The sequence below is a fragment of the Lissotriton helveticus genome, chromosome 4_1 (assembly GCF_964261635.1).
Source record: "Lissotriton helveticus chromosome 4_1, aLisHel1.1, whole genome shotgun sequence".
In the NCBI taxonomy this organism is placed as follows: domain Eukaryota; kingdom Metazoa; phylum Chordata; class Amphibia; order Caudata; family Salamandridae; genus Lissotriton; species Lissotriton helveticus.
Genome location: NC_136063.1, coordinates 519,520,484 through 519,544,790, shown reverse-complemented (window position 1 = coordinate 519,544,790; position 24,307 = coordinate 519,520,484). Strand labels below are relative to the sequence as shown.

General features: G+C 44.7%; 1 protein-coding gene and 1 long non-coding RNA gene across 3 annotated transcripts in view; one reads left to right on the top strand and one right to left on the bottom strand.

Annotated features, from left to right (window-relative positions):
* The window catches only part of IL7 (interleukin 7), a 322,662-nt gene extending 313,991 nt beyond the window's left edge, over nt 1-8,671 (bottom strand). Inside the window, exon 1 of one of the 2 annotated variants that reach the window (XM_078687117.1) lies at nt 8,333-8,671. The gene's annotated coding sequence lies outside the window, so the exon portion shown is untranslated. The remainder of the gene's footprint in view (nt 1-8,332) is intronic. The other variant, XM_078687118.1, reaches the window with a different exon arrangement.
* LOC144828717 (uncharacterized) overlaps nt 1-24,307 on the top strand; it is a 155,797-nt gene that overhangs the window by 98,185 nt on the left and 33,305 nt on the right. The window lies entirely within an intron of this gene.

Sequence of the window (24,307 nt, the reverse complement as noted above, 5' to 3'; positions counted from 1 at the left end):
GAGAGGGATGGAAGGGAGGGAGTGAGAGGAAAACTGCATGGGTAAACTGTTTAACTCTGCAGAAAACCGCCAGGGTTCTAAGGGACCCCTTATTCTCCCGGCCAGGGCCAGGTGAGCTTCTAATGTGGCAGCATGTATTCCTGTGGAGTGGAGGGCCCTTCACAAAGGTTGGCTAGAAATCTTTCTGATGTTAATTTCTGTATTTTGGTTATAAACAGGTACTGATGGGGTGAAATCTTTCCTCAGTGTTACTGTGTGGAAAAAATTAATTTCAAAATAATGAAGCAATGCTATCCCAAAATACGCTGCCTCACGTAACATCATTTACATTTTCTTCCTACACAATTAGATCAAGCCTGTTGCGTAATTTGGTCCTCAACTGCCTCATAATTCCAGTAGCCCTGCCTACAGTTTTAGAAATTTTTGTCAGGAGGGGGTCCTTACACCTCAAAATGTTGACAGGGGGGTCTCGGCATCCAAAAGTTTGAAGACCTCTGCCCTAGGGTCAGAAAGGATAACAGAGGTCCCCCTACCTGCTATCACTTTAATGAGGTGGGACATGCTATCAATAGGTGCCCTAAGAAATCCCCAGCACCCACTGGTGCTCCAGCCCCAGCGTTAACAAGTGTAGCTTTGAGAGAGGATTTGATTCCTAGGGGGGAGGAGGGACTAGAAGTTATGACCCTTGTCTCTTTAGGAGACCATGAGATGGTCCAGGAAACCTTCCTACCCCCTAACACTAGGAAATATGGGCAGAAGGTGATCATCAATGGGAGGGAGATAGAGGCTCTGAGAGACACAGGAGCCAGGGTGGCATCCGTGAGGTGTCATTGGGTGTCTGAAGAGCAGGTCATTCCCAATGTACTCTGCCCAGTAGTTGCAGCTGACAGTTCAAGGTGCCTCTGCAAAGTGGCATGTGTTCCCTTTGAGTGGAGGAGGGTCTCTGGTCTCTTGGAAGTAGTTGTCAGTGAAGCCTTGCCTGTAGACTGTCTGCTAGGTTATGACCTGAAGAGTTCTCCATGGAAGGATCTGGAGCACCAAGCTCATCTGGAGATGTTGGGTTTGCCTGCGTGGATATTTCTGACCACGCGGGCTATGGCAGCCAGTAAGGGTGATTCAGCAGAACTGGAGCCTGAAACAGTGGCCCAGAGACCTGCCAGGAGAGGAAGAGGCAGGGGGCGCAGGAAACCCGCCCCGGCTGTTCCCACGGCCCAGGAAGGAGCAGAACCTGAGGGGGATGCCCTGGAGCCTACCGGGGAACAGGTGGCCGAACTGGGGGAGCTACCTGAGCTGACCCATTGGCAGCATCGCTTGCTTGCGGAGCGCATCCCTGTCAGTGCGAGGAAATTCCCACCGCTACGAAGGCCGAGATCGTCGCAGCGCCTGTTGCCGCTGCCAGAGCCGTCACATCCTTCATTTGCGGACGCACCAGTCCGGTGTTGGAAGATTACCATCACTGCGAGTATCGTCGCAGAGCCTGCCATCACTGGGTGAGATCGTCGCACCGCTTGCTTGCGGACCGCATTACGTCACTGCGAGAGTCGTCGTAGAGCCATCGCATCGAGCGGCCGCGAGAGGAGAAGATCGACTCTGCGACGCGCACCTGAGATCGTCGCCGTCCCGAAGATCATCGCATTGTACCTTTGCGAGCCGCTTCCACCGAAACCTATGCACTGGAATCCACCCAAGGTATTGCATCCCTCCCCATACAGACCGGAGTCACCGCAACACGCCCGCTACATCCAGCGGGATTGTCGCATCGCCTCCCCAAGGTCTCAGGAGTGACGCATCGCTTGCTTTTCAAGGCTACAGCTTTCACTTGGAACTTTTGTCGCATCTAAAGGTACTGTTGGCTAAAACGTGATGCAACTGTGGATTATTTTAACGCAACCTTAAGAACTCTTTTTAATCCATATTCTTGAACTGTGTATTTTGGATTTTTGCCGTTTTGGTCTTGTGTAGTTTAGATTAAAGATACCTTTATTTTTCTAAGCTGCTGTGGAGTCAATTTGTGATGTTTTCACTGTGTTACTGTGAGTGTTGGTACAAATACTTTGCACATTGCCTTCAATAAGCCTGACTGCTCGTGCCAAGCTACCAAGAGGGTGTGCAGGGGTTATCTGAAGAGTGTTTCCTCCTTACCCTGACTAGAAGCAAGGGTTCTTATTTGGACAGTGGTACCTACTTCTGCCAACTAGAGACCCCTAGTTCTAACAACAGGTAAAACTTGTGTTTATTATTGTTTTACTGTCTTAACATGTATTGACCGAACTGGCCATTGCAGACATTTAGCAATCCCCCGCGAGCCTAGAGGAATGGAGGTTATTTCTAAGATTCAATAGCCACCACCAACACCACTTAGCCTCTGGGGGCTGCCAGCGCTGCTGCATCATCCGACAATTCTCTCTCCATACAAATAGCAGGTGGCATTAGCACAATGAACTTGTTTCCTCCGTCTTCCCTCCCGGATGAATCCTGGGAGTCCCCTCCACCTCTCCCATCCCCCTCTGGCTGATCAATTTACCAGTCATTAATTGTTTATTCATTTGTTTGGTGGTTTTCTATAAAAACCAAATGGCCCCAGGGCATTGGGGTGTTTCACAGTAGAGTAAGGCAACAATTATGGATGAAAATCATCATAAAACAACAGATACGCAACAAAAGAAACAGAACTTAGCTTACCAGGAAAGACAGGTCAAATCAATGAAAGGGATGAGGAAAGACAAACATTGCTTTTTCAAAAGTGTCTGTTAAGTAAGAGGATTCTGACTTCATTTTAATGTTGCAATACTGGCGGTGATGTGAGGAGCTGTTGGGAGGGAGTGCCTTATCCTTGTTTCACTGGTAAAGATTACTTCTTTCTGAATGTCTAATGTTCTAGCTGGAGCGATTCAGCATTCCTCGATACCCATTAAGCAACAAGGGCTGTCAGTTTTCCAATCAGATAGGAGGGCTTTTTAAGTGATGCCAGCAGTCTTAAATTGGGCGCCTGCTTTGATTGGGAACCATTGTAGAGTTTGAAGGATAGGAGTGATGTTGTCCAATTTCTTGTGACCTATCACAAAGCAGGCAACTGCATAAAGTACTGCTCTCATGGATGCAAGATGCATTTTATGGATTCAGGAACGGAGTAAATCTCCATAGTCATGCTTGGAAAGTACCTGCACCTGGAATACTAATATCAAGTTCTGCTCCAGTGCCGTGTCCACTAGTGGCAGGTTCTCTTGGGCACAGCTGAGATTTGCCTTTGAATATCAAGGCAGTTGTCATGGAAAAAAACGTATAGATTTGGCATTTTCCTCAGTGGCCAGTTTCCAATTCAAGGGAGAAAAGGATTTCAGCCACTGTTGAATAGGGAGTCTGGAGTTTTTCGTAAGATTAGTAGAGATTCTGTTTTTCTTGGGTTGAGTTTTAAGTGGTGATTAGCGATCCACGTTTAGATTCTTTGTGGATGTTGGAGAGAATGAGGATGATTTTATGGGATAAAATCTTCAGATATATCTGGGCATCATCTTCATGTTGATTAAGAATACCAGAGTTAAGAATCTCCCAACAACGTTGGGGATAGAATCGCAGGGGTCAGAGCCCCCTATGTTTACAAAATACAATCAGTTAGACAAATACGAATCAAACCAGTTTAGGACTGCACCATTGATGCCCATCTGTCCCTTCAAGATGTTAATCAGAGTGGGGTGGCTGACTGTTTTGAAGGAAGCTGAGATGTCCAGAAGCACAAATACTGTGGCAACAAATGATGGCCGAAATGCTAAATAAGTAAAACATTCTCCCCAGTCAGGAGATCTGGGTTAAACCCATCATTCTTTTGCTCACAACGCCACCCCTTCTTTGACCCAGACATGTGCAAATCAGTCTTGACTCTGCGCCTCATGGGAACAGTCCAGTCCGAACTGACAAGCTGGGTCCTCCCTGGACTGGAAACAAGCATCCTAGGACTGGTTTTGGGGTATATCACCCCTCATCAGCCAGCCTAGCTTCAATCCAGTGGCACAGCGAGCAAGGGATTCAAGTCAGGGCATACCCATCCCCTTTTGGGTGAAAAGTGCTGCGGAAAAAATGAAGGATGAATGGTCAATGAATCAAACATTCTCCACAGTCAATTTTCAATTGACTGGGGTGACGTAGTGACTGGGAGTGAATATTTGATTCATTCAGCCTTCCATCCATCATTTGTGCTGGCTGATGAAGAGTGTTACTCCAAAACTGGTCCCAGGATGCTTGATTCCGGTCCAGGCAGAAACCAGCCTGTCAGTTTGGGCTGGAATGTTCCCATGAGGAGCAGGGTTAAGACTGATTTGCATATGGCTGGGTCGACACAGGGTGGCGTTGTGAGCTAAAGAACGATGGATTTAAACCAGATCTCTTGACTGGGGTGAATGTTTGAATGTTGGATCAGTATTCCATCCATCATTTGCTACCGCAGCACCAGAAGCACAAGTATGCATAAGTTACCCGAGTGAAGGAGACCAAAAGAATTTGTGGAAGGGCCTTTTCTATGCTACAGTACTGTCCGAATCCAAAGTCGAATACATTAGGAATTTATATGACTAGATATGGAGAGACAGTTGAGAGACTACACCTTCCCTGAAATAGGAAGTTTTGAGACCTTTCAATTCTATGAGATAGTAATGGAAAAACATGGCAGAACGCACATCTCCTTGCACAGTGTCACTGTGAAAAGGAAAGATCCGCCATGGTTGTTAAAATCTCACTTCACTGAAGAAAGTCTAAACAGGAAATACCACCTATGCAAGAAAAATCCCCTTCAATTGGCTCAAGAAGAAAGGGTGAGGAAGTTGCAATGTGAATATAAAAGGGTAATTTGACAGGCCAAGAATGAACACAAAGACGTAATGAGTAAAAATGCTTCACATATGTAAAACAGGAAACAGGAAAAGTTTGGGAAAATAATTAATGGGAAGTCTCTGGACCAGTCACCTGAAGGATCCCTACTCTATGTCATCATCTGACCACCAAAGTTCACGGAATACATTAAAAATCACTACAACAGACAAGAAAAATCAGTCACCAGCAAGTTCAGCTAGAAGTAAAGAGAAGTAAATACGACCAGGTACAGTCCTTACATGCTCAATAAAAATCATCCAATTGAAATATCAAACTCAATGTGGCATGAAATGCATAGTGACTATCAAAAAGAAGCTAAATTGAACATTTTATAAGAAAAGGCAGATCACATGGATACTGGGCAAAACAACTAAGCACTCTGTACAATTCGCTCAGTTTACATCAGACTGTACCAGGATCTTGGCAGAGTTCCATATTTCATCCAGCCTTTAAAGGTGGCAACTGGAGTAAACCAGGCAGCTTGCAACTCAATGACTTGCTCAATGTCGTAGCTGACTATTATGTAGCCTGATATTACAAAACCTGTCAGACTGGTCTGAGAGTTTGGGCCTAATCCCTTGTAACCAATCAGGGTTCCGCGCAGGGCAGAGCACTTCATCGAATCTAGCTGCCCATTCAATTAGCATGTAAAAGGCCTTTAGCTAAAAAATCTATCCTATATGCTTGCTTAATAGACTTCAAGACATCGTTTGATAGGAACGACTGTGGAAGAAATTAACAAATGGCGGGATTCCGCTAAAATGACAGAATGCTGTCCAGTTCCTGTGCTCTAATATATGGGTCCATGTGAAATTAGGAAATGGTACAAAATTGTCAAGGAAATTATACACTACAACTGTCCTAAAGCAGGGGTGTGAACTCACCCCCTTCTGTTCAATATCTATATATCCACCCTGTCTTAGTCCATTTGGGTTGCAACATCTCTTAGATGCCGTTCATGCCTTCACGTTGTGGAACAAACTTAGAGTAAACCCCAAGAAAATTAATTTGTGATGTTCACTAAGAAGCTAAGGGCCAGATGTACGAACATCAGGGCTTGCAACTTGCAAATTGCATTTTTTCTTGACTCACAATTTTTGAGTCACAACACCTGACGTACAACAGTTTCTGAGACACTGTTTGCAATTCCCAAATGGGTTGCAAGGGACCTGCCTCATTAATATTCATGTGCAAGGTCGTAATTTGCAACCCATTGGGAATGGCCGGCGCTCACTGGGATGGTGGCCTGCTAGCGTCAGCAGACCACCATGTCTGTAACAGCTTTTTAAATAAAGCAGTTTTTAGGTCCAGCATGGCAGCGCATGCGCTGCTGCAAGACCTGCTGTAAACGATATATATCCACTCTATTCCCATCCCCTGCTGACCATTGGTTCTCGCCAGCGTTGCTCTATTTTGCAGCCTCCTGTCTCTTCCTGCAGTCGATACCTCATTTCCTTTCAAGTCGCAGGAGCAACGGTAGAGTACAGGCATTCTTAAAAATAACGTCTTTAACTCCCTGTTTGGATGAACTTTTTTTAATTGATCTTTACATCCAGTTTCTTTTGCAGTATGCTTTAATGCAGGTACCCCTTGATGTTGTATGCCTCCTATAATCAGAGTGGCCGCCACGCTTCAGCTCTAAGCAACAGGATGCTTTTGCATGCTTCCGCTTGTTATTTCTTCCAGCCTGCTCCTTTGCTCGCTATTGTTAATGAGCCGACTTGTGTTTGCTTTTAATTAGCACAGCTGTAGCTCTGGTTTATCTTTAAGCAAGGCGGGTGCTTTTGCACTCTTCCGCTCATTGTTTCACCCTCCATGCTCCGTTCCTCATTTACCGTTTGTCAGTAACCGAGGTTGGTCGTGCCAGATCCTAAAATGGCCACCACTATGTTGAGCACGAGTGCAGGACACTAAAATGAACAAGGTAAGGTAGACTTTATTGTGATAATTCAGGTTGCCATGTAAGCTCACCAGCCAGCATGCCCACACCTTCCATGGGTGTCGGAATGCAGGTAAAATTCCGTATTACAACAACTCTCTTACACAAGCACGGCCCTGAATAGTAGTGCTTCATATGGCCAGCATAAGCAACGCCCACTGACTGTTGGGCATTGAGCATGTTCCTTCTAGGCAGGTTCTGGAAGTTGCTTGTAGAGCAGGCCTTCGAGGTATATTGTGGGAAGGTCCCTTTTATCTCCTTCTTCTGGAGAGTGATCCGCGACTCTCTCCTGGCAGCCTTCACAACTTGCCTTACTCCTTTTTGCAAGTTCGTCTTTGGTTGCAGGAAAAAAAGGTATTTTTTAACTCTCAAAAACATTTTCAGGGGCCCTCTGAAACCTTCACACTTCCCCGTAGCTTGACGGGAGCAACTGGGTATTCAGCAAATCCCATAATTTGGGAGTGCTTTCGTACTGACCTTTCATGTTCCCACTAAATAAATGAGTACTCAAAAACTGCATTCCACAAATAATGCGCCTGCTAAAATGGTTGCTGATGCTGCTCCACTAAATAAAAGAATCACCATAATCGTCGCTCTGGTCCTGTTTGAATTTTTTCAATAGCCCATATACTGGTCTCTCTGTGTTTTCAAACTTGCTTGAAAAGATACTGTAATAGTAAACAGCCCTGAAATCTACATAAGTGCTTTACAATAATAAAAAACGAACACAAAATAACTCGACCCTTTGGAGATTGCTCCTGCACCGATGCAGTTCTGAACCTTTGAGAGAGTGCACAATAGTACGCACCACAAATGTTTCAATGCGCGTGGCTAAATATTCATGCATTCCTTGGTGACGAGATGTATTATAGAATTTGTGAATGTTTACGATGGTAGTGTTTATATATTTATTTAGTTTTGGTCCAGATGATGCCCGTCCTTGTACGTCACTAAGCTTTCAATTGCCTACATTCTGCTTCTGTATATATTGTGGAGTGCTACAGCCACACAATATCTTGTCTACATAATAAACCACAAATGTCATCTTATTTACATCGTGTGCTGTGAGTTCGATGGGCAGCTTTGCAATATGTTTAGGTGCCTTTGAGCCTAAAATCTGCTTTCCATGTTTTGGCCATGACCGTGGCGAGTGCAACCTGTATAGGCCAGCTTCTTGTCCACCTATCACTGGTGCCTGTGTTTAGTGATGCTTAAGATTCCAGAGTTCATCAGTGCATTTGTCTCTTCATTATTTGGGAATGTTGCTTTGCCGTTCATTGCCTGCAGCAGTCAGCACTAAAATCGGGCAGTTATGTCAAACTGGTTACTGTTGTAAATGTTTATATCTTAATGTGGGTTTCTTGTCTTAGCCCTTCCTTTGTTTCCCTTCCCCTTTATCCTTCTATAATTTATACACTGTTCTGAATGTATTCTCTTAACCAGCTGCATTCCAGATTGGACAGTTAACAGTCTGGTCAGCTGGGGAGTTGTACGCTGTTCCCTGAGCTCCTAGAATAAACTTGTACTTACCACAAGAAGACTTCTGCGTAGTTGATTTTGGGACTTACATCAATTTGGTGACGATCAAGGTAGCTGACCGGACTGCAGCTGTCAAGTCTTCGTTGGAGCAATCTTTAAGCATTTCCAGGGCGGCGGCTCCTCCTCAACAGCGAAGCCCGGTGCATGACGGAATCGGTCTCCTCCTGTGGTGTCCATTGAAGTCCTTTCAGGAGTTCCAGTGATTTTGGCAGTCCCAGTTTGTCTCAATCATTATGTGAATGCCTACGTCATCCCAACCGTAAGTCAACGCCTGCATCTGTGCGAGCATTCACATGCGACGAGCGTTGCTGAGCGACGCACTCGGCTATAGATGCTTGTTTGACTCTGGTGACGTGGTGTACAATTTTACACTGTGATGTCATCACGCAACGTCTGGGAGCCATTTTGGATCGTCAGCTTTGTAAGCTAAAACGCTGACTTCTTCATATGTTTTGGAAGCACCGCACTTTCAGTTGGTTATGGGGCTTACAGCAACGAGTATCGTGGTGATACGCTCACCAATCAGATTGTATGTGTTTCACTAACTAAACTGCGTAGTTGATTTTGCAACTTACATCAGTTACCCCCGGTCTTTGCTGCACACAATCTGCAGCAATGTGCAGGGTTGTCTTAATAGCCGTGGCAGCTTGGTAACAGGCTTGTGTGTTCATGGCGTTCAACAGGCTCAAGACATGGCTAATCCAATAATCTATTAAACTCATTTGCATAGTTCTACAAAAAAGGCTTCAAACCTTGCTTCAGTGCGTGCAGGCTACCAGGAAAGGCTTCAGTGTCTGAATGGCAAGTCTGACCATGCACAAACAAAGTTTGAATTTTGAGTTTCCAGTTCAAGACATGATTTTACCCTAACTGCGCCAGCGGAGTGGTGCAAGCAGGGTTTGCTGCAAACCAGCAGCATTTAAAGGAGGTTGGGGATGACCAACCTCTTTTGTTAAAAATATATCTCACACTCCTCAGGTTTTTCTATCTTTAGTCATTATCTGTTTTATTCCTCTTGGTTTCTGTTTCAGACATACACATTGGGAAATTTGTTTTTACTTCTAAAAAGGTGTCTACAGGTAGCAGTGCACTTCCATCATTTACCCGGTCTTTGCACTAATAAAATCCACTTTTTGGAACAGGGATAGAAGTCTCACCTCCAACACCCTTATGATTTAATAACCCTTGATTACCGCACCTCCGTTTTACTTTTCTTGTACCACTAACCACGCCCATCACACAGCTATTTTAGCAATAGTCTTGCCCATGTTTAATGGCATCCCATTTTTACAGTACAGCAAGCAGTTTTGCCTCACCTGCATTGACCTACGATTTCCATATTATGCCATTCATAGTGTAGCCTTAAACATTTATTGTGCCAGTAATCGGATCCCATCATACATTTGTAAATATCATTCTCTTCCAGGGGATACTCATCAATAGTCATAAGCACTGAATAGTCCCGCCCACGTGCGGGACCCCGGAGCAATAGCCAATAATATGCATATATCTACATATATATATATATATATATATATATATATATATATATATATATATATATATATATATATATATATATATATATATATATATATATATATATATATACATATAAATACGCATAAAATAACCATATATCTATAGATAATATGCATATACATATACATATGCAGCCCAAAATAACCATACTAGGCTAAACAAACTGCCATAATAGCCTGTAAAATCTTTACATTTGCTAAATAAAGACATATAAAACACATTATATGATAATGTAAAGAAGAAAACACTGCCTAGGTTTTCTTTGAAACACAAAACCTTTATTTTCAAAGGTAAAAACAGGCAGGATCATAGAGGCAGCTTTAGCCTAGATAGGCTGCATTGTAACAACAGAAAAATCTGGCGCCGTGCCTTTAAGACCTCTGTGAGCCTCCAGGCTCCCATCATGCACCACAGGTGACAGTTAGGTCAGTTCTTTTTTCCGGCTCCTTCTGTGAGGATCCTGGAGCATTGAGCTCGCCAGTTGGTGATATATTTTCCCTTTCTTCTGGTATTTCTCTAATTTTTTCGTCTTTACTCGACGTCTTTAGTCATTATCTGACTAATCCAACAATTTTTTACTGTTTTTTGGCTATTTTTCCAGTCATAATGCCGGCCTTATTTGCTAAGTGTCCGGCCTGTGGTAAAAAAATGGCTAAGTCAGACCCTCATTCGGTCTGTGTTGCTTGTCTACCTTCTTCTCACAAGCCAGAACTTTGCTACCACTGCAGCAAACTTTCACGTAGGACTTTGAGAGAGAGAGAGAAGAGCAGGCTTCAGTCCCTGTATGACAGAGGAGCAACTGTGAGTGGAAGAGAAGATGTTCACTCTAGGAAGCCTTCTTCTCAGCGCAAGGACAAAGGGGAGAAGAGAAAACATAGGTCTCCTTCAACTTCAAGGGACAGATCTTCTTCCAAGGTACCTGTGTGCTCAAAATCGGCATCGAAATCACCGTCGCGGCATACGTCGACGTCGAAGAATCCCTCGCCGTCGAAGAAGAATTCGCCGTCGAAGCAAGGTGAGAAGCGACATGAGCGTAGGCGGTCCCGGTCTGGCTCGCCTACGACTGCAAGGGGACGGGACTCGACGTCGTCTCATCGACGTCGACGGTCGCCGTCGAGAGGCTCGAAACATCAGTCAAGGTCGCCGTCGAGAGGTGCCATGATGTCGACGTCGAACCGGGCAGAGGTTTCGACGTCGAAGAGCCCCAGTCATGCGACGTCGAGGCACACGACGCCGAGAAAATCATCGCCGTCGAAACGCCTGACGTCGACGCCGAAGAGGCATTCGTCGTCGAAGAGGTCGCCGCCGAGGAGGTCGCCGCCGAGGAGGTCGCCGCCGAGGAGGTCGCTGCCGAGGAAGTTGCCGCCGAGGAAGTCGCCGCCGAGGAAGTCGCCGGCGATGAAGTCGCCGTTGAAAAAATCGACGTCGAAGAGGATGTCGTCGACGTCTCCTGCTGCAAAAAGGCCTAGAACGGTGTCCAAAGACCGGTCTAAGGTGTCTGGGTCTTCTGGGAGGTCCTCTTCCTCACCTGAGTTGCGGATTGTACAAATCTCTCCAGAGTCTTCAAGAGCGCCTTCACCTACAGGGGCTAACATCTCTCCACGATGGCTGGGTGAGCTCAGAGACTGGAAGATAAGAAAAATTAACCTTCCAAGGTCTCGTTCCAAGTCTCCGAGGTCTGCTAGATCAAGGTCACCTCTGGTACGGGTGGTACACTCTGCGATACGACGTGAGCGTACTCCACCGAGAAAGTCTCCATCGGAGAGGAGGCGTGCTTCACCATCTCCTAGGTCTTCTCGTCGTCACTCTTCCAGAAGACGCGATACTAGATCTTCGACAAGGTCTACGAATTCAAAGAGGAACTATTCTCCAACGCTGTCATCAACTCCTCCGAGTAGGATTTCACCAATTGATGACGTGATTACTTTTAATGAGGTTCTTTGTCGTGGTGCAGCGAAACTTCATATCGAGATGCCTGTCTCTACTACTAAGACAACGGTCATCTTCGAGACCTTACATCAGAAGCTGTCATCAAGGCCTTTGCTTCCTCTAGTCCCGGGTCTGTTGGAACCTGCGGAGCACAAATTCTTAACCCCGGCATCCTTGGGAGCGGTTCCTTCACGGATCGCAAAGAAATATAAAGCCCCGGACAATGATCCTTTATTTCTGAGGTCTGAGCCACAACCTGATTCAGTCATCGTCTCAGCGGCTCGTAAGAATCAGACAGGAGCGGCATCATCCTCTGTGCCCCCTGATAAGGACAGCAAAGCTATGGACTCAGTAGGAAAGAAAATGTGTGCTACTTCTGCTTCCTATATGAAGGTTGCCAGCGCCTCCGCTTTACTGGGTCGCTATGACCGTTCTCTTTGGGATTCCTTGTCTCGTTTTACAGAAAAACTTCCAAAAGAAGACAAGCAGGATTTTCTGGAAATCCTTCATGAAGGAGGGCTAGTGGCTAACCAGGTGATTAGCGCAGCTGCAGATGCTTCCGACTTGTCTACACATGGCTATGCCCATGGACTCTGTGCAAGACGATCAGCTTGGCTAAGGCTTACGGGTCTTAAACCTGAAGCTCAACACCGAATTTTGAATTTGCCGTTCAATGGAAAATCGCTCTTTGGGTCTCATGCTGACGATGAGATGTCAAGAATGAAGACGGAGCTCGATACTGTGAGAGCCGTTGGTCTTGAAAAGAGAAAGGACAGCTTCAAGAAAAAATACCGTCCTTATGATCGGAGACAGAACCAGCAGAGGGTTCAAACCCCTCAATGGTCGTCACAGCAGAATCAGGGAAGATCTCAGTTCTCCCAGCGTCGTCCTGGTAGAGGAAGAGGGGGCATTTCCAGACAGTCTGCACCTGGAAACAGCAGCAGCAACAAAAACAGTGAGTGCTTGCTTCCCCTGAGCCCGTTACCCACTCCGGTGGGGGGAAGTGTTCGTTTTTGCCTGGACAAGTGGAAAAACATCACAAACGACAAATGGGTGCTGAATATTGTGCAAAATGGATATGCAATCAGATTCAAGTCTCCTCCACCTTCCATTCCTCCTCAAAAGTCTGTGTTCCATCGACTTCTTCTTTTGAAGCAGGAGGTGTCTACATTAATTGTAAAGAAAGCCATCAAGGAAGTCCCAAGGGCACAGCGTCGACAAGGCATTTACTCCCGATACTTTCTAGTTCCAAAGAAAGGTCCAAACAAGGAGTTCAGGCCCATACTAGATCTCAGGTGCCTCAATCAGTTCATTCGGCGAGAAAAGTTCAGAATGCTGGCGTTACATCAAATAATTCCACTTCTGCATCAAAGGGACTGGATGTGCTCCATAGATCTTCAAGATGCGTATTTTCACATCCCCATCGCCCCAAAGCATCGGAAGTTTCTAAGGTTTTGCATACAAACCAGTCATTACCAGTACGCAGTCTTGCCCTTCGGGCTAAAGTCAGCTCCTCGCACCTTCTCAAAGTGCATGGCAGTCGTAGCGGCTTTCCTAAGGAAAAGACACATTTTCGTCTATCCCTATCTAGACGATTGGCTGCTAAAGAGTGCGTCCCCGAGTCTGCTTCAACAACATCTCACGTTCTGCATACATCAGCTGCGGAGGCTGGGCCTGCACGTGAACTTCAAAAAGTCTATCCTCAACCCCACACAGAGGATACACTATCTGGGCGCACTTCTAGATTCAAAAGACGCAAAAGCGTATCCTTCGGAGGAGAGACTATCCTCTATTCTCCTCAAGTGTCAAACCTTACTAAAGAATCCTCGACCAACGGCCAGACAGATCTCGTCTCTGCTAGGGTCCATGGCGTCTTGCATTTTCCTCGTTCCGAACGCCAGGCTGCACATGAGACCTCTACAGCTGTCGCTGGAGGATCAGTGGTCCCAGTTTTCAAACCGTTGGGAAGACAAGCTGTCACTACCTCTGTCAGTACGGATCTCCATTCGATGGTGGATGCAGCGGAGTCATCTGATAGTGGGAGTGCCTTTTCAAGAGGACATGCCCAGACGATCGCTGGTGACAGATGCGTCCCTGCAGGGATGGGGCGCCCGTCTGGGGTCCCTTCAAGTTCAAGGAGTGTGGTCAGAGAAAGAAAGACTGTATCACATAAACATGTTGGAACTCAGAGCGGTCCATCTGGCTCTCAAGGCTTTCTTCCCAGCACTCACATCATCCTCTCTGCTTGTTCAGACGGACAATACAACAACGATGTACTATCTGAACAAGCAGGGCGGAACGAGATCCAGACCTCTGTCGCTGGAAGCGCAAGCAATCTGGAAGTGGCTTCTGGCTCGGGGTATGACAATTTCAGCTGTCCATCTGCCCGGTGTCCTCAACGTCCAAGCAGACGACCTAAGCAGACACTTCGCAGAAGCACACGACTGGGTCTTAAAAGACGAAGTGATAAGAGATGTCTTCCAGGCCTGGGGGATACCAGAAATCGATCTCTTCGCGGATGCCGACAACGCAAAATGCCGCGTCTTCGCGTCCAGATACCCACAACGAGGGTCCAAGGGGAATGCTCTATGGATGGACTGGTCAGAGAAATTACTCTACGCATTTCCACCGATTCCACTCATTCCCTTGGTGATCAAGAAACTGTACAAGTCAAAGACAGACATGATTCTAGTGGCTCCGGATTGGCCTCGCCAATGGTGGTACCCGGATCTCCTGCATCTATCCAAAGTGCCGCACAGGAGGGTTCCCTGCTGTCCGGATCTGCTGACGAGGGAGAACGGCAGAGTGTTCCATCCCAACCTGCCGTCCCTGAAGCTAGCAGTATGGTTCCTGAGTTCGTCCAGTACGGACATCTAGGCCTTTCACAGGATTGTATGCACATTTTAAGAGAGGCGAGGAGAGCTTCTACAAGAAAGACGTATGCTTTCAAGTGGAAGCGGTTTTTCATGTGGTGTGCTGCTGAAGGACATGACCCGATTCGAGGTCAGGAACAGGTAGTGTTACCATATTTACTTTCTTTGGCCAAAGCAGGTTTGCAGTATTCCTCTATTAAGGTCCATCTGGCAGCCATAACAGCATATCGAAAGTCCCCTGGCCAGGTGTCTTTCTTTCAAATGCCAGTTGTGAAGGATTTTCTCGAAGGTCTCAGGAAAGTGTATCCTCCCGTGAGGGCTCCCTCACCTCCTTGGGAGCTTAATGTGGTTTTGTCAAAATTGATGGGTCCTCCATTCGAACCTATACACAAGGCTTCCCTTCAACATCTGTCGTGGAAGATGTCCTTTCTTGTAGCGATCACTTCTGCGCGCAGGGTGAGCGAGATTCAGGCCTTTTGTGCTACAGAACCCTATCTCGTCTTCCATGCGAATAGAGTGGTGCTTCGGACTCATCCCAGATTCCTTCCTAAGGTAATCTGGATTTTCACATTAACCAGTCAGTGGCACTACCTACGTTTTTTGCTAATCCGAGATCTTCAGCTGAAAAAGCTCTACACTCTTTGGATTTGAAAAGAGTTTTGAAGTTTTACCTTGATAAAACTAAAAGTGTTCGAAAGACTGATCATTTGTTTGTAAACTACGGTCCTCTGAATACGGGCTTGCCTGCATCCAAGAGGTCCATTTCTAGATGGATTGTGTCATGCATTTTGCTATGTTATCAGTTGGCACGAAAACAGCTTCCGGGTAGACCGAGAGCTCACTCCACTAGAGGAAAGGCTGCTACTATAGCAATGCTTAAAAATGTTCCTGTTCATGAAATTTGTAAGGCAGCTACATGGCGTTCGGTTCACACCTTTTCTCGCCATTACTGCCTTGATTCTGATTCTCAGGCGGATGCTCAGGTTGGTCAAGCATCCCTGAGGAATTTGTTTGGGTAATGTCTATATGAGTGTACCATTTAGAGAGTCTGATATTGGTCCGCAGGGTATGGGATGGGCTTGCTACTCTATTCAGTGCTTATGACTATTGATGAGTATCCCCTGGAAGAGAAGGATTAGTTACTTACCTGTAATCCTAGTTCTCTTCCAGGGGTATACTCATCAAAGTCATAAGCACACCCACCCGCCTCCCCGGACTAATATCAGAACTATCTCTTTTACACGTTACCCATGCAGTTATCACACTGTTATACGCCGTCCAAAATAACTGACCTAACTGTCACCTGTGGTGCATGATGGGAGCCTGGAGGCTCACAGAGGTCTTAAAGGCACGGCGCCAGATTTTTCTGTTGTTACAATGCAGCCTATCTAGGCTAAAGCTGCCTCTATGATCCTGCCTGTTTTTACCTTTGAAAATAAAGGTTTTGTGTTTCAAAGAAAACCTAGGCAGTGTTTTCTTCTTTACATTATCATACAATGTGTTTTATATGTCTTTATTTAGCAAATGTAAAGATTTTACAGGCTATTATGGCAGTTTTTTTAGCCTAGTATGGTTATTTTGGGCTGCATATGTATATGTATATGCATATTATCTATATATATATGGTTATTTTGTGCGTATTTATATGTATTTATATATATATATATATATATATATATATGTAGATATATGCATATTATTGGCTATTGCTCCGGGGTCCCGCATGTGGGCGGGACTATTCAGTGCTTATGACTTTGATGAGTATACCCCTGGAAGAGAACTAGGATTACAGGTAAGAAGCTAATCCTTCTTTCCCATCACACATTTGAAGTCCTGTAACCAGAGCCAAGCATAGCTCGCCCACAGGCCCTGGTGCAAGCAAGGAAAATGCCTCCTTTGGTTGTAGAGGCAAAAATACAGTAATCACAAGGGTTCAATTGGCCCCACACAGAACTCTGGGGCATGTGCGCTGCACCTGCTGCACCAATGGTAGCTATGCCCCTGGCCTATGGTTGGTTGGCAAATGTCCTGATATCGTCAGTCAGTCTGTGCTTTTTACCAAGTCCCACTGCGAGTCTGAGCTTTGTTTCTAACAGCACTTTTTATACTGTAAGTTCTAAGCACATACTACAAGTCCCAGAATACAATCTGCTACTGACTGGAAAGCCAAAACACTGTGCATGTCTCTTGCCCTAGACCAAAGCCGCTGGAATTATGCAATTGTGATGCTGCTGCATTTTTGGCATATTCACGGCTCTGTTGCATTTCGCACATAATCCATTACCTGCTGCATATTCTACAGATTTTGACAAAAAAATTTGCTTCAAGCTCAAACGTTTCAAACGTTACCTAAAATGCAGCTATACATGTTGCAGACCAGTGAAAGGCCCTTTGCAAGGCCGACTGGACACCATTTTGCTGCATATTCTATGTTCAGATGTTAAACTGGAACTAATGAGGTGCAACATGTGTCCAGACAGCATTAACAAGTGCAAAATATTGAAGTGATACTGTCTAAAAATGTGGTGCATTGTGCTGCATAATTTGCCTATTCATTCTGCATATTTTAATCAACCGTGCTACATAATTTGAACCTCTTCTGCCTCATAATTCCAGTGGCGTTGCCCTAGACCCAACATGCACAATCTGTGCATTCTAGAGAGCTTCAAAACATACTTAAATTATGACACCGCCAGCTAAGATAACTCACAGACCAAACTCACAAAACATCAATTCTAGAGGTATGTGAAATTTGCTTTTGCATAATTATGTGAAATGACAGCAAAACTTGGCACCATTATGCGTATTTACACAATTACACACATCTTCTACCTATTTGTTTATTTTCATCACTAATCCACACCACATAATTTGACATCAAACCACATAATTCAACTCAAAAACACAATTACACAACACATACATCCAATCCACACCACAGAATTGCACATCATGCCACAAAATTCAACAGCACAACACATAATTAAACTACACTACATACCACTCCACAAAACAAAATACCATTCCACATAATTGCACTCCTTAACACACAATACCACTCCACATAATGCCACTACACTGAACACCACATAAATACTATCCACATAATTCATAGAACACCATGCCACATAATTCCACTACTAAAATCTACTCCACACCATACAGTTCCATGCCACACAATTCCACAAATAACAATTTCAATCTAACCCACATAATTCCACTACACACCACATACATCCACTCTACTCCAAATCAAAACACATGGGTAAAAGACTTTATCATTAACAATGCCAATAGCTCTAAAAAATAAATTATCATTAACAACGCCAATAGCTCTAACTCGAGCTAAGGCGAGACATATTGCATTTCCAATGCTTGTTTTAAATGCAGCCTGTTTTACTTAACTCCTTGGGTGCTCATGATGAGCTCAGCTCTTCATGAGCTACGGCGCTCCAGTGCTCATGAGGAGCTGAGCTCGTCATGACCTCGCCCGTTCCGTGGAACGCTCGCATGCTGGGCTGATTCCCCTGCTGTGCTGAACGTTCCATGGGAACAGGTGTGACCATAACAAGCTCAGCTCGTCATGAGCACCAGAGCGCCGTAGCTCATGACGAGCTGACCTCGTCATGAGCACTGGGGCGCTGTACGCGCCCCCCGCCCCCCAGCACAGCGGGGGAATGTGCCCCGCAGCCAAGGGGTTAAAGGAAAGTGGGAGGCTTTTCAAAAATAAAAATGAAAAGTTTCCATAGAATCACTGCCCGCTCTGAAAAAATGTTGATGCCCCTGTCCACAATGGGGAAGGGATCCCTCGGGGAGCCCTTCCCATTTGCGAATGGTTTACCACCAATTTGAAATTGGTGGTAAACTGTGAATGTTTTGCGACCACATTCATGGTTGCAAAACATTTCTACATACCACTGCAACTCGCTATTAGGAAGAAATGCCCTTGGCATTCCCCTTCCTAATAGCGACTCGCAAACCCTATTTTACTAGTAGGTAATATGTTACTGACTCGCAAAATTCGGTTGGTACAATGAAAATGCATTTTACCAGTAGCAAACGGCCAAATGGGCCATTTGCGACCGGTAAAATGCAATGCACATCTGGCCCTAAATTCACCTGGCTCTTTGGACCTCAATGGAGTCGGGACTTACTTGCGATAAAATATACAAATCTAGGGCTAATATTGACTCAAGGGGCTCTTCTAGCAAGGCAAATGGTGAAAGTGAAAACCAAGGCCATTGCCCTAACAGTGGGTTTCACTAAGCTCGCCAGATCATTACAGAGCCCTATGTTTATGCTCCTGCAGAAGGCAATGTCAGAAAAATTACTAACAACAGTTATGTGTGGGTGTGAAATTATACTAGACAACACCGCAAAGTAGTTAGACTTGTTAATGACCAGAGCCTATCAGACAGTGTAAAACCTCCCAAATTACACCTCACAAGGGCAAACACTGTTTGTGTCTGGGCTGCTGAAACAATCTTGGTTCCTAAAGTATGCTTTCCTCAAGATGTGTTACTGATTTAAATCTGCAGGTGAAAACACAATGGCGTTTTGTAAATGGCAATAAAAAAAAACAGTCTGTACGCTCAAATTTTGAGCCATGTTCGAGGTCACTCTTCAGTCATTGCAAGCAGTCAACTTGTGGAATTCTCAAATATCCCCCAGCGTTTAAAAAAGCACAACTTAATGGCATGACTAAATTTCTCTCTTTACTTGAGAACAAATCCAGTCTCATAAAGAGGGCCAATGCCTGGAAAGTTATTAACTCCTATAAACTTCTGAAGCCATAGCCATACGTCGATCAGGGGTATGGGTACCAAACAAAGCTGAAGTTTATGTGACTACAGCCTAGAGTCCATCCAACTTTGTACTCAATACCCCCGTCGCTAAGAAAAAGGGAGTCCGTTGACTGCAGACTTTGTGGTGCAGGGGAAGAGACTATGGTTCACGTCATTTGCATTTGCCCAATCAAGCTGGCAGAACGAAGAAAGATGCTGCATAGGTTTTTCACCAAGCCATGATACATACCTGCAGACAAGCTCTTATAACAGCTCTTGATCCTGCGCACGCTTGTATAAATGTCAGTGTGGTAAAGTTTCTGACAAGTTCCAAAGAATGAGTCAAAGAGGCGGATGTATCAAGCATTTTTGCATTTGCAAACGGGCAGATTTGCAGAATTTGGCCATTTGCGAACGCAAAAAATTGCTTTTCTGATGCAGCAAAGCTAATTTTGCCATCCGGTAACTTGTTACCAGATCGCAAAATGGGTTTGCGATTCGGTATTAGGAAGGGGCATATTTTGGGCATCAGTTCCTAATACCGAATCGCATCTATATCTATAAATGTTTTGTGACCGCAATTGAGGTCACAAAGTATTCGCATTTTACTACCTACTTCAAGTAGGTGGTAACCCATTCATAAATGCCACCACTGCCTGCTCTTAAAAAATGAAAAGAAAACGTTTCATTTTTCGTTTTGTAAAGCATCTCGTTTTCCTTTAAGGGAAACTGACAGCTTTTCTAAAAAGAGATTGCTTTATTGAAAAGAATTCATGGACATGGTGGTCTGCTAGCTACATACATCTGGCCCAAAGTTTCTAAGGAGCAACCCAAGTTAGAGTTCTTGGCTCAGGAAAAATAAAGCCAAAGTCTGGCACCCCACTGGTAACATGATTATCTTTTCCCACATGCAACATACATCCAGAGAAAGTTGTCTTTCGGGATAATTTGGCAAAAGTGATCAAAAGTTGACATATCTGAGAATACAAAGTTGACGAACTGTGTACTCTCTGGCCACTTAACTGAACATTCTAGCAAAAAACGATAAATGAAGTATTTCAGCAGATCACATACATCCTTGAGATATTTTTGCCTTCTGTCCAAATATTGAAGACTATTTTAAACGAATTTCAAGTTATTTGTAACTATGATCTTGTATGATTAAATGTAGTTGAGTCTAAGTTTATGATACCCGGCTAGTTTTTCAATCGTGTACTGTTTTTTTTATTGATATGGGATGTACACTGGGTTTAAATAACTAAACACTTTCTCAATACATTTTTCTTTGAATTAGAGTTCTGAGACCTGGCAGAAGTTGCTCGTGTCCGGTAAGGTCAATGCACCATGTGGTAAATGATTGAGTACTCCACAGGGAGGATTGTAAACAGATCCCCCTCACCCAAAGCAGACATTGCAGTAACTTTAGTACAATAAATCACTTTAAAGCACTGTTACTTTCAGGTAGTGCATTGAAAATGCCTCCACTCACCAGAGCTGTGGCATTCTGAACACCGCCAGCCTCTTGCATATATTGTGCCCGGCTTTTGAGGTCAACCACTCTACCTGCTTTTTGATCAATGCATATACAGGTGGCGCTCACCTCACTGCATAGTGAGCAGAGCCAGGTTATCTGTAAGCTTCAGTGCTATGGCCATCTTTTTTCATACAGTCCTGAGAGCCGCAATCAGGCAGTCAAGTGTACTTTGGAGTAAGTTAGCAGACTCAGGAAGACATTGGGGCCTATTCTCAAACTGAATTTGTAGTAAGTCTGTAAAACTACAATAATATTACTCATTTACTACAACATGCTATTCACAACCCAAAACGTATAGGACTTTGCCTCAACCTCTCCTGAGTTTTCCATGCAGAGATCTCTAGTTAGACTATAGAGATCTTCGCTTGCGGACACCTTTGTTTTTGTAGTAAATGTGAGGTAAACAAGAAGGAGTGACTGGAGAATGAGGAATATGTGCTAAAAAATATAAGGGGGTTTAAAGAGAGATAAGGAAGAGAAAAAGGGGCATTAAGGAGGGATTTAGAGAAGAACAAACACCCACCCACAAAACTATAAGCCCATTACTATTTAACAACTGCACTTTGACAGTCACTGCAGGCAAAGAGAACTCAAAACAATTGTAAACGTTCTTCAACTCCGACCGGGAGAAAGTCCACCACCTCACATTGCCAACCACTGGTGCTGCAACACCCTTTTGCAGAAAAGAATGAAGATAGGGACTTAAAATACCCATCCTATAGGAAATAATTTGACCACCGGTAAGAGCGACTTCTTTTAAAGTGTATTCCTCTCCCATCTGAGTGTTTAATCACTCGGACGGGAGTGTTTTGAATTTTTAAGTTTCTTGTAGCACTTAATGTGGGGAGGTGCCTGGCTACCTTTTACTATCATTGTAGCCCCTCAGTGCAGGAGTTGCCTGACTCTCTTTTCTGACCTATTCTTTTAATTTAACTGCTGCTGTGTTGCACAATTGTCAAGCTACCGAATGCAGGGCGCGGCGAGTCTACTCACTCCCCGCCCTACTGATACCAGAATGGTCACACCCCTGGACAGACTATTTCCTGATGGCTGCACTGCTGGCATGGCGAAGGTGCACCAAAGGCAAGCCAGTCCGCGTCCTGCCGTGGCTAGCGGCCAGGACCCCTGCCAGTTTAGTTTCTCACCATTATCTGAGATACTCCTTGGATCAACTCAGAGGTCTAGCTGCCAAGACCTCTGAAATATTACTGCATACACTCATAGTAGACTCCCAAATGCCTAAATGCCCTCACTGTCACTTCAACTTAGAACACAAGAAGTTATCCCTGACCAATGACTATAAATTGCAGTTTCTCTTGATTAACTGCCGGTCAATGATTAACACCTTCAATGCTACAGCAATTCTCGCTTGGTGCTGAACTTCCTTGAATCCCTTTGTTCATGACGAGCTGAGCTCAGCAAACAAGCAGTGTACTGCATGACGAGCTGAGCTCGTCATGAGCATGGAAGGGGTCAAACATCAAAACAAAATTTTTGAGACTCTTATGGAGAAGCAACCAGGTGCCTTGTTTCTGATGGAAACATGGCTTAATGAGTTTTCAGCTCTTGATATTTTAGATGCAATCCTGCAAGATTATGGGATATTAATCCCTTCGCTGCTGGCAGGATTCCCCTGCTGTGCTTGGGGGCGTGGGGGGGGGGCCGCACAGCGCCCCCATGCTCATGACGAGCTCAGCTCGTCATGAGCCACGGCGTTCTGGTGCTCATGACGAGCTGAGCTCGTCACGACCACGCCCGTTTAATGGAACGCTCAGCACAGCAGGGGAATCAGCCCAGCGTGCGAGCGTTCCACTGGCCATGATGAGCTCAGCTCATCATGAGCACCGGAGCGCCGTGGCTCATGGCGAGCTGAGCTCGTCATGAGCACAAGAGGGGTTAAGACAGGATAGCCCAATTAAAGAGGAGGAGGGATAGCAATAATTTACAAATAGTCCCTAAAATATATCATTAATGCTGCTAACCGTGAAAACTGTGTGGTCATTTTTTCTCCCTCTCCTTAGCAGAAGACTACGCCCAATGCAGTTCATATCTAGTCTGGTAGAGAATATTGCACTTTGATAACAACTCAATATCAGAAGCACAACACCACCTCTATGTAAGGAGCTTGAAACTGTGAATCTAATCCAAAAAGTGAATGCCCCAACCCATCAATTAGGACATATCTTAGACCCGATATTCGCCAATTTCCCTACGAATAAGGTTGATTCTCCATTAATAGTTCCCTGGCCAGATCATCATCTAGTGGTTTTCTCTGTGTCCTTCCGCAGGTCTCCTCCCACAAGCAAGCTTAATCAAATGATTGCAGGAAGGAAATGGGCTAAGTTTAATTCCGAAATCTTTTCCAATACCCTCTCGAGCACTGATCTTCAGCATGGGGAGGAAGTTAATCTGGCAAACATGAAAGTTGAAAAATGGATATCAGAAGCCTTAGATAATATAGATTGTTGGACTACTAATAATATATCTAGTTTGCGGAATTCCACTACCTGGTTTAAGGAAGATCGAACTACAGCCCCACAAACTTGTAAACGCCTAGAATGAATCTGGATGAAGTACTTTTGTCAAATTAGTAGAGCCAGTTATAAAAATGAGCCTAAACAATATTATGCGCTCATTAGGAAAACGCTGTGCAATTTCTACACTGACAAAATAGAAAAAGCTAATAATTCTTCCAAAGAACTTTCTCTCCATTCTTAAATCTCTGTCCTCACTGGATTGCACGACAGCCTCAGCACCATCATCTCTTGAGAACTACAATAAGATTGCCTATTTGTTTGCTTCAAAAGTAGGGAAGGTTTATGGCACCTTTTTGTTAGAAGCTCTTAGCTGTATCAATCTAGATACCTCTTTTAAAGAAACATTTAGGGAGAATGGTCTTAATGAATGTACGACCCTTGCTCTAGAAGATCTGAAGGGCCTGGCCTGGCCATGGGCATCATGTCAGGATTCCCTTCTTGATCCAGCTCCGCCTAAGATCTTGATGCAAGGAATGGAAATCATTCTCCCTTACATTCAACAGCTAATTGCTCTATCCTTTCGCCAAGGCAAAATCTCACAGAAATGGAAGCAAGAGCTAGTACTTAATTTGCAGGAAAAAAACTCCTGCTGACCCTATGCTACTAGAAACTGTATGTCCGATTTTTCTGTTATCATTCTTCACCATAATTGTGGAGAAAGTGGTGAATAACCAACTTATAAACCATATCAACTCAAATGATTTATTTCATCCCATGCAATCGGGTTTAGAGCGTCCTACTCTATGGATTCAGTCCTTCTTCTTGCA